The sequence below is a fragment of the Mustela putorius genome, unplaced genomic scaffold (genome assembly GCF_011764305.1).
Source record: "Mustela putorius furo isolate JIRA1106 unplaced genomic scaffold, ASM1176430v1.1 tig00000228_pilon_pilon_pilon, whole genome shotgun sequence".
NCBI classification, from domain to species: domain Eukaryota; kingdom Metazoa; phylum Chordata; class Mammalia; order Carnivora; family Mustelidae; genus Mustela; species Mustela putorius.
In genome coordinates this window covers 34,325,570-34,339,625 of record NW_025421322.1, presented here as the reverse complement: position 1 = coordinate 34,339,625, position 14,056 = coordinate 34,325,570, and the positions used below count along the sequence as shown (strand labels likewise).

The window sequence follows — 14,056 nt, the reverse complement described above, 5'->3', positions numbered from 1 at the left end:
GGAGCTTCTGCCACCTTCCGCAGCAAAACGGGTCACTGCAGGAGTCAAGTTCATCCTATTACTCACTTTCACGTCATATCTGTGTATTAGCAATCAGCTCAACTTGTTGACAGTACAGACGGTCTGCATCCTAGCTGCAAGGGAGGCTATGAATTTGAGATTTCTGCTTTCAACGCTGGTGATGGGAAACTCATAAGGAAAAGAAACCATTTTACAAACACTCATAAAATGTTTTAGCTTACTTTGAAAAGTCATAAAATATGGCTAAGGTAAGGGGTAATGATCATTCATAAATTCCACTCACTGTTATTCATTTCAGGCACAACCAAACTCAAGCTTGCTCAGTTCAAAATAAGTTCCTTTTTCTTCCTCTCTAGATGGCTATTCTCAAACCACTACAAAGTCTGCTAGTGGTTGAGATTTTTATGGCTTTTGAGATGGACACTGCAATTCATTGCCTTCTTTCTGCAAAAGTTTACAACAATCTTGAATCAAGTAAAAGTGCTTTTGGCTATGTCTAAACCTAAAACAACAGGAACCCTGTTCATATTTCAGCACACTAAGAGCTGTGAAAAGAGACGAATGGGTGTTTCCACAAAGAGAGAACAAGGCAGTCAGTGGTTCTAAAACCCCACTGGTGCTAAGAATCACCCATCGTATTTGCTAAAATCCTGATTCTAGGCTCCAGTCCGCCAGAGAGAGATTCCGCAGGACTGTGGAATGTGCTGGGGTCTGGCTTCCAAACTTCTATCAAAATTCCCACATTTTCCCAAGGAAAGTGGTGGCCAAATAGCACTTTGAGAAATTCTGGACAAGGGGCAGGGGTGTCACATGGATTACGGCAAAAAGGTGGGATCACTCTGGTGCCTGTGAGGAAATCCAAGTGTTTCAGGACAGGAAGCCAGGGAGGTAAACTTGGGATCACAGCTGGGGAGGACCTGGGCTCACTCACCTGCCCTATAAAAGTGACCTTCCACAGAAAAGGATGGAGAAGATAACCTCTAAACTCCATGCTGACAGCACCAGTTGGTCAGTTCATAAAATCACACCAGATGGACTTTTAAGTTTTTCATTTATTTATTCACGTATTTATCTTGGCCACCTCTGGCACTGACTGTTCACGCCCCACCGTTGACTCCGCGGAACAAAGACTGGCATTCTCCCTGTACAGCCTTTCCTTCACATGCTGCATCCTGTCCAGAGAAAGAAACAGTGCGTTTTTGCCTCCAGCTCCAACAGCAGCCTCCCAGGGGGTGTCCCTGGGAGAGGTAGAGTGTCTCCCTCCATCTGCAAGCACAGAGACCCTCACCAGCACAGCTCACATCCCAGATCCTGGACTGCTGCTCCAAACCTCAGCCCCCACATTGTGACAGAAATTCATTCCATTTATTCCCAATGAGAAGACTCTCTCCCTTCCGGCCCTGGATCGATGGGACAGAAATGGCCGATTTAATTAGTCCAGTCACTAGCTCGCCTTATTACTTTCTCATTTACGATGAAATAATGGGGAGCAAATGAAAGGGATTTGTCATTTCCTAAGGAACTGGTGAGGCTGGGTAGTATGCCAATTTCTTGGCTCAGCTGCAGCCCTTACCTCAAGGCAGACAAGGAAAGTCACTGCCTTTCCAAGAAAATCAGTACTTGTGTCAGTCTGTGGAGTCCAATAGGGAGTGGGACCAATAGTGCTAGACTGCAGTGCTCTTAATACTCACCCAGGGGGCTGGGAGAGATCTGCTTCTACCACTTTGTGTGCGACATGGATGGGTTACTGACCTTGCCCGTTGAAGTGATTCTTCGAGTCTGAGTAGGGCCCAGGATCCACCCCAGTAGACGATGTCCAGATGATTCTGATGCACACTGGCACTAACAGCCCCCAGACTGGACATACACAGTCCTTGGTCCCCACGGACCACCCTGGCCTCATTCCTGACACAACACCTTCATGTATGTCACATGTGTTAGCTGCAGAGAAACTATCATTGGTACCCAAATGCCACAACATTGCCCACCACCCAATTCTACACATGCTGTTCCTGCCCAAGATGTACTTTTATTCCTCCACCCCACTCCTTTCTCCACTGCCAAACTCTTCCTCCTTATAAAAGGCCCCAAACAAGTATCACCTCTGTGAAGCTTTCCCTGATTCTCAGAGGTAGAGCCTGTCACACTGTCCCCTATATACACAAAGCATTCTGTACAGCCCTTCATCAAAGCACACATTGAATTTTACATTTTTCAAGTTTTCCCCCTAGTAGAGAATGAGACCCTTGAGCTTATATTTTGTTCATCTTCGTATACCCAGAACCCAGAAAAAGTGTCTGGCACCTTAGCAGTTATTCAAAATGTGTATGGGATGAAAGAATCAATCAATCTGTCAATCAATCAATTTTGAGCCAACCTCATTGTCTATTAAGCCCCAGCTCTCAGTTTAGGAATGATAAAATGTATAGTTGTCTGAGTGATGTGATTTCAGAGAGATCAATAACTCTCTCCACACCCCAAAATAGCTTCCCTCAAATCCCATTATAGTGCATGAAATTCTCACCATTAGTTTACTCATTTAATTCAGCAAATATTGATTGTGACAAGCAGCATAGGAGATAAACTTGAAATTGTCGTTGGGCTTTGTCTACTACGCCCACCTGAGCAAGCATCGGAGTGGCTCCTCTTCATCTGAAAGGAGGCACTTAGCCATGGAAGGCTTGGGGGAAGAGTAATCTAGCTCTTGGGGGTACTGGTGGCTGTATCCTCTGAGGGAAGAAACAAGAACCAAAGGAGGAGGTGATGTAACGGATAGAAAAAGCTAAAGAGTCCATTTGCAGGCATGATGAGCTGGAAAGCCTATGGCACATCTCGGAGGAGGTGGGCAGCAGGTGATGGATATAAGCTTCTGGAGATCAGAGGAAAAGGGTCCTTGGGAGACTGTGATTAGGGAGTCTGAGCAAGTCCAGATCATGCAGTGGAGTGAACGATACCACACAGGAAGGTTGCAGAAGAAGAAGCAAAAACAGTCAAGGATCAAATATACGGAAAATCATTTAGTGGACAGAAGTTAAGGCACCTGGCATTTAGCTAACTTCTTAACCATAATCATTGTCTTGATTAATTAACATTTGTTAAATGAATGAGTGAGTGAATGGATGAACTTTGTGTTGCAGGTACTAATTTCCATTTTCTCGGCATAACTAGAGCTTAGAGAGCAAAATGACTTCACCAGGATTATACAATTAGTGAGAAGCAGAGCCAGAATTCAAACCGTTTTGTCTGACTTAGAGGTTCAAACTTTGCTATCCTTCTTATTATGCTATTTGAGGTGAGAGCAGCTGGCAGCCATTTTGGTCCCTGACAGCTGCATGGGCTGTGAGGCAGCTGGCTCCAAGCAGCTCGCGACACCTGGATGAGCCCATTCAATGCCAATCCTGTAGTCAGTTACTTCTTGTTGGTACCCTGAAATTGGCCATGGTGGACATATTTACACCACAGAAATTGTCAAATGCTAAATACTCTATGAGCTAGCTTTTTGGTTTGGTTTGGTTGTTTTTTGGTTTTTGTTGGGTGGGGGTTTTTTTTCTTGGTTTTTTGTTTATTTTGCTTTTTTTTTTAGATTTTATTTATTGATTTGAAAGAGAGAGTGTGTGAGCTGGGAAGGGCAGAGAAAGAATCTGAGGCAAACTCTGTGCTAAGCATGGAGCCCGATGTGGGGCTCAATCCCAGGACCCTGAAATCATGACCTGAGCTGAAACCAAGAGACAGACCCTTAACCGAGACACCCAGGTGCCCCTTGGTTTTTTGGGGGGTTTTTTGTTTTTTATTTTTAAACTTGTTTGCTTGCTTCCAAAAAGACCGTTTTGGGGGGGTTGGGTTTTTTTCAATATTTTATTTATTTATTTGATAGAGAGAGATCACAGGTAGGTAGGCAGAGAGAGAGGAAGGGAAGCAGGCTCCCCACTAACAGAGAGCCCGATGCAGGGCTCGATCTCAGGACCCTGGGATCATGACCTGATCCAAAGGCAGAGGCTTTAACCCACTGAGCCACCCAGGTGCCCCCCAAAAAGACAGTTTTAAACATTTACCTAGATACAGTTGGGAAAATCCAAGTTATAGGGTTCCTCTTTTATAGAGATAACAGACTCTGATGGTTAAAATAACCCTTTGTTTTGCATGTGAGGAAATGAAAGCCCAAGAAATTAAATGATGAACGAAGTAATACAGCCCATGAGAGGTGGGCAGACTCAGAGCTAGAACCCAGGTCTTCTTCTCCAGGACTTCAGGCCTCATCACTGTCTGAAGTTCTCGGGAAGGCTGCGGCTCTGAACGCAAACCCACGGCCACATCTTGCCTTGTAAGTGTTGTCATCACTGAGCCTCATGGTGTCTCGTTTCTGCCCTTCTAACTCCCAGCATGTGCTAGAAGATGGAGTGGTGGTGCCAAGCACCCAGTCTTTGGAATCAAGATCTTTCTCTTAGCAGTCATGTGAGTTAAGACAAAATGAAACGTGCCCAAATGTAAGACAACCTGATTGGCTGTATGTTATTTCCCAGAGACCATATTTGAAGAATGGGGAAGCCAGTATGGACACATAAACTTCTGGTGGTATATGCAGAGGTAAACATCTACTCGTTCTGGAAGATTTATGCGTTCAATTATGTGTACGTATTTCAAATCATATCTAAAACAAACATCCATTTAATCATCTCTCATAGTTAGTGTAATAGTGTTATACAGACTCTTTCCACGCGTCGCTACATCAGTGTCTCTGTCCTCCAAAGCCGATTCATCACAGCATCCCCAAGTGCATCATCATATCTTACGGCTAGACTGCTTGAGAAAATGAGACTTTTTGAAGTCACTGGAATTGTATGCCAGGCTGTTTTTAAATTCATCGATCTCACAGATATACATTCCAGATCACTACAATGTGACCACTTATTATATTTTTAGACATTTGGATTTAGCTGCTTTTCATATATCAAAGAATATTCACAAATAATTTGAAAGTTATAAAGTGTAGCACACTGTGCCTTATATTAATTTTGACCTAACATTAAGACAGATGCACCAGCTTCTGTTGCTCATCTAATATTTTCCAAGAATGTGACATTTGACTTTTTTTCCCCATCCTTTCCATGTCTTTATATTTGAGGACCTTATGAATACCATGTAGATAGATGTCCTTAAAGCCAGAATGATAATCTGTGTCTTTTATCAGGAACAATTTCTCAAGCTACGTTTGCTGATATCCTTAGGTTTATCTCAGTTGCTGTATTCTGTGCCTTTTTCCCTCATTTATATGTTGCTTTTGCCCTCCTTTATTACATTAATGTATATTTTTGAACTGCTGTTCGTTCTCATTCCATATATTTCCACCTACAGGTTTGGAAGTTATATCTTCCATTTCTACTCTTTTAGGGCCATTCCTAGAAATTCCAGCACGCTGACTTGGCACATTAGCACTTCAGAGTCTAAGGACTTGGGAACATTTTTTCTCCCTTCACTGCTTTCTCAACTCACATATTCTCTCATGCTTGTGATTTTTAATTCCTTTTTTTTAACTTCACAAGATATAATTTTTGCTGTTTCATATAATTCAGTCTCCCTAGGACTCAAGAAGTGAATAGGAGTCTATCAGAAAAGAAAGAATAAGAGGCGCCTGGTGGCTCAGTCAGCTAAGCACCCAACTCTTGATTTCAGCTCAGGTCATGATCTCAGGGTTGTGAGATCAAGCCCCATGTCCGGCTCCCCACTCAGCTGGAGTCGGCTTGAGATTCTCTCTCTTACTCTGCACCTCCCCCCTGCCACTTGTGCTCTCTCTCTCTCTCTCAAATAAATAACTAAACATTTTTTTTAAAAGAAGGCCATTGCAGGGCAGGGGTTTGTTGCATGGGTGGTTCAGTCGGTTAAGCCTCTGCCTTTGGCTCGGGTCATGATCCCAGGGTCCTGGGATCAAGCCCCACACTGGGCTCTCTGCTCAGCCAGGAGTCTGCCTCTCCCTCTCCCTCTGCTGCTCCCCCTGCTTGTGCTCTTCTCCCCCTCTGTCAAATAAATAAATAAAGCTGATGTACTGTTTCCCAAAATAGAGCATATGTATCACTGTGGAAGGTAATTTTAGGTGATGTCTGGAGAATATTTTTTTTTCTTTCAATAGTTGTGAATTTATTTTCATGTGAATTAGAAAAAAATATATACACACAAATGCACATGTGCTCAGTACCTCAAATCCATGTTTTCACACCTAGTGTAGCGAGGTTTAAAACCACTTTTTAAGTAATAGTTAATCTGAAAAATAAAGATTAAATAATGGTACAGGTGGTATGGAAAAATGGAAAAACCATGAAGGTGACCTCTAAATACCCAGAGTCCTAGAAGCACAAGGCTAGGGTGGGAAGGTGTGAAACAGCACGGGGCTGAGAAAGACAGAGTCACAAACTGGATATGGGGCCACTATGAGGAAGCATCTGGATGCTTTGGAAGGGACCACATCACACACACCTTTCCAACACTTAGTAGGTGGGAACGTCTCCCAAGGGCAGAGCATCAGGGAGAGGACAGAGTCTAGGAGGTGGTCAGGATTTTGGTTTGAGCAAATGGGGCACTCGGTCCCACACTTCAAGTCTTGAGAAATGCTTGCCAGCTGAAACAGTCAGAGATGCGAGCCAGCCAAGATTAAGCACACAAGGAGAGTCAGGATGGTGCCGTCCATTATGGCAGAAGACTGCAAACAAGCTAAATGGGGGACAAAAGATTGAGTTCACAGCAGCAGATCCATGCATGGAAGATGCAACCGGGAAAGTCATTTAAGAATATACAGTGACATGGGAGGAATGCTCACACAGAAAGTGAAACCTCTGGACACAAGTCTGTATTCAGCATGAAGGTACATATTCATTAGAGGAAAAATGAACTATACATCACATAGTAAACAAAAAACTGCTTATATCTGAGGATATACTTACAATTTTTAAAATAACTTCTATGCTTTCCAAAATTTCTACCATAAATAGTATTTTACTTATTTTTTTAATCATGGAAAGGTTATTTTTAAAAGGAAGAAGACATTTCCACAAAGATAATGCTAAAAAAGCAAAGGAGGAAGCCCTTGTTCCTCCCAAAATTGAAGCCAAAGCAAAGGCCAAGAAGACAGTGCTGAAAAGCATCTATTCTACCCAAAACAAAACAAACAACAACAAAAAAAGACATGTACATCATCCACATTCCAGCAGATGAGACACTGGCCTGTCTCCAGAGTACCACCTGGAGGCACAAGCTCCAAGACTGCTCCATCCTCAAACTCCCCTAAGGACCAAGTCAGCCGAGAAGATCAAAGAGAACTCAGTGCTCATGTGCGTGGTGGGTGTCTAGAGCTCCAGCAGGCCCCAGATCAAGCCAGCTGTGACAAAGCTTACTGACCTTGACTGGCCAAGGTCAACCTGTTGATGGGGTCTGATAGAGCGAAGAGAAGAACATTCTATCAGCCCCTGACTACAGTGCCTGGGACGTTACCACCAAAACTGGCATCATCTAGCCTAGCTTTGTCACCACCAAACAAAGAAAAGGAAGAGAAAGGAGTCACTGAGGACCCTTTGTTGCTGCCCCTGTAATCATCTCCCCAGAAAAAAAAAGGAAAAAGAACAGATCTTGTGACTAATTTTAAAATCGGAGGATGTGTTCAAATTCCCCTTTATACTCACTGTCCCTTTGTCTCCTGCCGGCTGGGTGCTAACACAAGGAGCTGGGCTTTTGTTCCCGTAACCCTGGGCTTATCTTCATCAATAATGGTTTGTCAGAACTATTTTCTGAATCAAAACTGGGGCCTTGGGAGAGGAGGAGGATTTCTGATCAGTCCCTAGTGTTTGTCCTACGCAAGTGAACTTCCAAAGGGGACAGAGAGAGAAAGTGAAAATCCAGTGTAAGGGGGAGAAACTATTTTCTTTATACTCAAGCTAAGTTATTTAATTATCTGATCATGTTTAAGCAATGGAATAAAATGGAGTTACAGCTTGTATTTTTATTTTCTTAATGCTATCTTTTCCCCTTCATTCATTTGTATAATCATCAAATCTCAAGGTTGGGAAGGACTGACTGCCAGCTCCTCTGGGCCAATCCTTTCATTCTGCAAAAGGGAAACTGAGGCTCAACTCTGGCTTGAGTCAGAATTCAATGAGGGAAGTGCACAGAGACAAAAGTGAGGAGGAACCACTGGGATGTAGCGAGAAATAGCATATGGTTTGAGATTTTACAGACTTTCAATGTTTCTAAGCCGTGTACGTGTCCTATTGGCGCTGAGACTCAAATCTACAAATGTGAACTGGAGTAAGGGAGCCTACTGAGTAGATGTCTGGAAAATGCTGAGCAAGGGCTGGGCATATGGTCAGGTCTCAATATAGATCACACACTGTGCAAATCAGGGGACACCCACGTGTCCCACGTCACTGCACATTGAACGCCACGTCAGGTGTTGCTATTAACATCCCTTTGTTACGGACCAAGAGGGCAAAGCTACAAAGCCAGAAAGTTGCAGAGTCAAAATTCACACACATTTTACCAAATCAGAACTTGGAACTGTTGAACACTATTACTCCCTGATTGTTTCTTTATACTTTTCAAATCAGTAGTGAATGTGCTACGGGACCTGCCAAGGGCTCACTATGTAAGGGATTAGTATTTTCTCTAAATATCCAATGTGGTTGGGGCTTTTCTTAGATTCAAAATCAGTCTGAATCAGCTGCTTCTTCCCCAGACTGCTTTGCTTAGTGATAACCCGAGATCCTTGCAGGTGGTTTTCAAAGGTCACTTGATCACAGTTCATGCAGATCATCTCACGGCATCAGCCTAGGCACACTCAGGACCAACGAGCTCCTGCGCAGGAAGTGGAAAACATAGCTTTAAGGACAGTCTCTCTGGGAGTCAGGAGGCCCACGATCCCATTCCCAGCTGTACCACTTAAAACCCTCATGGCCACAGACACAGCCACTGACCTTGCTGAATCTCAATTTCTGCATCCATAAAACGGGGCCTTATACTCAAATAAGGACAAAAGAGAATGGCCCCATCACCAGATACTGACAAAATTGAATGTGAAATTCAAGATCCCCAAGTCCAGGGGTCATAAACTTAAAGGTCTAAAGGGGCCAGGGAAATTTTATCAATGAGTAAAATCAGCCCTGTGTCAGACAACACGGCATGGTGGGGATCGTTGTGAAGGAAGGATCCCCACAGAAAGAATTGTCGAGCTCCAACGTTGTGCAGAAATGGGGGCTCTGGAATTCTAGATTTCTCCTATCATCAACAGAAGATAAAAATTTTATTTTTCATGATAACTGTTCTGAGTTTTAAATGCTGGCAATTAACTCAAATTGTTCTGGACTCTTATAGAAACCAAAAAGACAGGGGGCGCCTGGGTGGCTCAGTGGGCTAAACCTCTACCTTTGGCTCAGGTCATGATCTCAGGGTCCTGAGATCGAGCCCTGCATCGGGCTCTTTGCTCAGCCTGGAGCCTGCTTCCCCCGCCCCCCGCCCTCTCTGTCTGCCTCTCTGCCTGCTTATGACCTCTCTCGTCAAATAAATAAAATATTTTTTTTTAAAAAGAGAGAGAAACCAGAAAGACATTGCTGAGGTCTGGATTTGGCCTTGGGCTGATGGCCCATGACCTTTGATTCTACCCCATCTCCCTCCCCTCCCCAGAGAAGACACTGAGGATCTGTGAGGTTAATGGAGTGGCCCCGTTACCACCAGGACCAGGATCCAATGTCCTGTCACCCAGTTCCAGCTCTTCCATAATACCTGGATGTTTCTCCTTTGATTCTCTGAAGTGGCCTGGGAAAGAAGTATGAATTCACCATAGCCAGCAACAAACCTCAGACCCCCCACCCTTCACCCCGGCAGGGCCATTTGGCTAAAGCACAGAGCACAAAAGAGATGATTCACTTCCTGATCTTCCGCTTATGAGGTGGACAGGGAGGGAAAAGAGGAACTGGACTCGTGTCTCAGGTTTGGGGAGATTTCATTGTTTCAGGAACTCATGTATCTGCGTCTTCTGAAAGTCTCCATCATTGTTCCAATAATGCCCACAATCTCCTGTCTAGTTTCTCAGGTGTTCCTTCCTGTACCTGCTGAGCAGAGCATTCCTCCAAGTGACTGTGCCACGGCCTCACACGGGAAGGTGTGCCGTTGGCAAGGGAACCAGCTTCCGAAGTCAGAACCATGGAGGATAAAAGACATTTGGTTGCACAGAAAAAAATTATGCCCAAGACCCTAATTGGATTATCAGTGGTCCAAAATTCAGCTTTAAGCAATTATCCATCCCAAGCCCATGAGAAAAATAAAGTACAAGCCATTTCTTAACTGTCCTTCCCGGCAAAGGGGAGGAAAGGTTCTTGCAATGTGTGGGAGTTTCTATTAATGAGGCAGAAAACAAATTCTTGGAGGAAAAAATTACAGACATCCACATAACTCATTGGTGGGTTTTCTTCCATTATTAAAAGGTTTTTTTTTTTTTTAACCAAAGAAAGTAAGTAATTGAAATCTCTATTCATAGCACAGTTATATTTCTGTGTGGGGGCCGGCAAAGGATTAGATAACCTTTTCAAATTTCATAAATGACATCTTATCTCCTGTGAATCAGCAGACCTTCAATTCAAAGCAATGTGAGCTTCTGAGTGTCCATGTACCAGTCCCTGAGCTGGGCCCAGAGGTGAGTAGGACTGACTAGTGAGGCCTCAAAGAGCTCAGAGCCTATGGGTGGAGAAGGCAACACAAAACTATATTCAGCACAGGATAATACAATCTGCACAAGTCTGGATATCTACCCCAAGCACTGTGGAAGCAGAAGTTGGAACAACCAACAGTACCTGGGAAAGTCCAGGAAGGCTGCATGAAGAAGGTGATACCAAAGGACATTGAAGGATGAGTAGGAGTTTGCTACAAGGACAAGACAGTGGATTATCATTATGAGCAGAAAACACAAATAATACTTGGTCACTGGTGTGAAAATCCTGGTTCCTTCAGGAGATCCTGTGTAATGGATTATGTGGTCCGGGGGAGCACAGGGTGGAGTGCAGCACCTGTGATTTTGTGCAAAGCGCTTTTGTCTTACTATCTCATTTGATCCCTGAAATAGCCCGAAGCCCATGAAGCCAGTACTGAAGCACTTGCATGTGCCAGACACTTGAATAAGTATTTTTTGCATTCATAATTTCATTTCATCTTCATCCTAGGGACTTACAGAAACAATCTTTCCTATCCCTATTTTGTAGACCAGGAGTCCAAAGCTGCAGGCCTTTCATAACCTCCCCCAGGTCACAGAACAGAACCAGGATTCCTGTCCTGGTAGTCAGACTCCAAGAGTCAAACACTCTTCACAATGCCTCTGCCACCTACATGAAGCAGAGCTGAGCAAAGTACATTAGTGGGATCATGATAGAACAGGGATCAGATCCCCGGGAGACAGTGGGGAACCTGCGGTCCAAAGCTATGAGGCGAAGGGTCGCAATGGCATACTCTCCGTAAATGTTTCTGCTGTGCCCTCCTGGAAAGGGCTGAGATAGCTGGAAACCAGGAGTAATTGAGGCCTGAGCTCAGGACACAGGCTCAAAGAGTCAATACGTCATCCCAAGAGGCACAGAGAACACAGGCTGTGTCCGAACTTGGGGCTGGAGACGGCGCTGTCCGATACCCCGGCTCTCTCCACTCCAGCACGGGGCCCTGGTGAACAGTCTGCAGCCACCCCCACGCAGTCTGAAGTCTCCCTGGAGAATGAATGGGCACCGGTTCACACCAGTCCCTGTGAAACTTCCAACTAGCGCCTTCTCCGCCTCCCTCCACACCGTCCTGAGGATGGTAAAACCAGCACAGCAGCTCGGGTAGAAGTTCCCCTCCTCAACTTATGAGACCCGCCCTCCAATACATGCTCACACAAAGGTCTCTGCAGGACAATTCAATTCGATTGTTCACTCCCACCTTTGCTTCCTCCTCCCCATTTACAAACCCCAACAACACCCCGCCCCCAAATCCCTTCGAGTGGGAAGTGGGCCAACTCCGAAGTGGAGAGGGAATTTGAATCCCAATTTCACATTTTATAAACATCTTGGGAATCGAGGTCCCGCAGCCATAAAATGGGATTTATCCATTCAACACATAGTTATTGAGCACCTACAATATCCCAGACACATTGAATTCATGGTCAGCAAAGTGAAGCTAGTCCCTGCCTCACAGAATCTACAATCCAGCATGAAAGCAAAGCAATGAAATCAACCACTGTGATCAATTTGATAAGCATTCAGTCCAAGGAAGAATAATTCTTAGAGCCAGGAGGGTGATATTTCTAATTCTTGTCCAGGTTGTTAAAAGCAGATCTTTAATCCATTGCCTGAGAGCATTTTGAATCAGTGTGGTCAGGATCCAGAGGCCACAGAAAGAGGAAAGGCTTTTGATTTAGACAAGGCCAAGTGCCACCAATTATCAGACATAATTTTTCTCATCTGTAAAATGGGTATGTTAGCTGGACCTACCTCCCAGCCCTGTTGGAATTTACATTTTTTGTGAATTTAATGAGATCATGTCTGTCCAGATCTGGCACATAGAAGGTGTTCAATCCATAGTCGATCCTGTCCTCTGGGTCTGTGAGTGCAAACTGGAACCACATGACAAGGCCTGAGCACAGAGAGGTATCAGGACACACACAGCCACTGAGTTACTCCTCTTGGCAAGGACAGTAACCCCGAGAATATGCAGGAAAGAGGATGAGGCACAAAGAGGTCTAATGAAAATACAGAAGAAGTCGGTTCCAGCCACAACCCAGGGACCAACTTCCTAGGTGGTCCCCTGGCCACTCTGGTCAACTTTATTCCCACCTTCCAACAGGATAGCAGTCCTTGCTCTGATTGTCCCATGGTGATAAGTGTTGTAATGACCAGAATCTGATGAAACAAGTCAATTACAAGCAGTGGGAAGCCATCTGGGAGGAGTGATTAACACTCATCCAACAGTCATGATTATTATTGTTCAGAGCAGGACCATGTTCTTCAGTGGAGTCTATGATAAATCATGGTGAGGATGGGCTGATGACAAAGGGACGCCTGCCTCCCTTACTGTGGGCAGAACAGAAAGACCGGAAGACCCTTCTCAGTCACTTTCAGCTGTGTGGCCTTGGTGATGTTCATGAAACTCTCTGAGTTCCATTTCCTCATCTGCAAAATGGGGAAGAGCAGTACATTCTCCCTAGCACAGCATTGTGAAGAGTCAAAGACATGGCCAGGGTCAAGGATCTGAACCATCAAGAAGAGAACCTGGTAAACAGCATCAACCACCCCAAATGCCCATCTGGAAGCCTGACCCCCCAGCTCCATAGTCACCGCACACAGCCAGGCTTTTCCCAGGAATTGTGCTCACCTTCGAGATTCTGCCAGCATCTGTGGGCACGGCCATCCACTCGTCCACAGCAGGCCCCTCAGTCTCCTTCTCAGGCTCCCCAACATTCTCCTGCACCCATCTGCAGCGCTCCTTCCCCATCTCAGAAGTGGCTTCCCTTCCCCTGTGGAGGACCAGCCCCTCAGCCCACCCTCTCAGGCCCCACCTGTCCAAACCAGTTCTGCCTCCTCCGCTTTGTCCTCACAGCCCAGCCTGGAGGCCGGCACTCTCCAAGAGGCCCCCCCAGCATCACCTACTTTCGAGTTCCCCTCCTGCAGCTCAGTACTATTTTTTCTAAATACAACCTGCTCCTTGCCTCACAGCTGAATTCTTCTGGGCTTGTACCTCCAGGCTGTTCCTTTCTGTCTCCATCCTTTGCCCTGGCCATCATGCTCACATTCCTTTGGCTCTCGGGAAGCCACAGCCTGCCTTGACCACTCCTCCCAGGGACATATCCAGCAGAGCTGTGGCCCTGCCCTCCAGGAAGGAGAGAGACCTGGCTAAATTCCTGGCTTATTTTGGGACCCTGTTCCATCACCAGGATTCTTGCACTTGTAACTCAAAATGCTGACTATTATACTCCTAATTATTTAAAATACAGCATTTTCACAAAGGATTCACCTTAATTTCCCTTCTGGAGGTCACGAGTGAG

General features: G+C 45.1%; 1 long non-coding RNA gene across 1 annotated transcript in view; it reads right to left on the bottom strand.

The window, feature by feature from the left end:
• Positions 1 to 13,641, bottom strand: part of LOC123391475 — a 91,992-nt gene extending 78,351 nt beyond the window's left edge. The window contains exon 1 of the long non-coding RNA XR_006606194.1: positions 13,387 to 13,641. This is a non-coding gene — a long non-coding RNA (uncharacterized LOC123391475). The remainder of the gene's footprint in view (positions 1 to 13,386) is intronic.
• Positions 13,642 to 14,056: the final 415 nt, after the last annotated feature.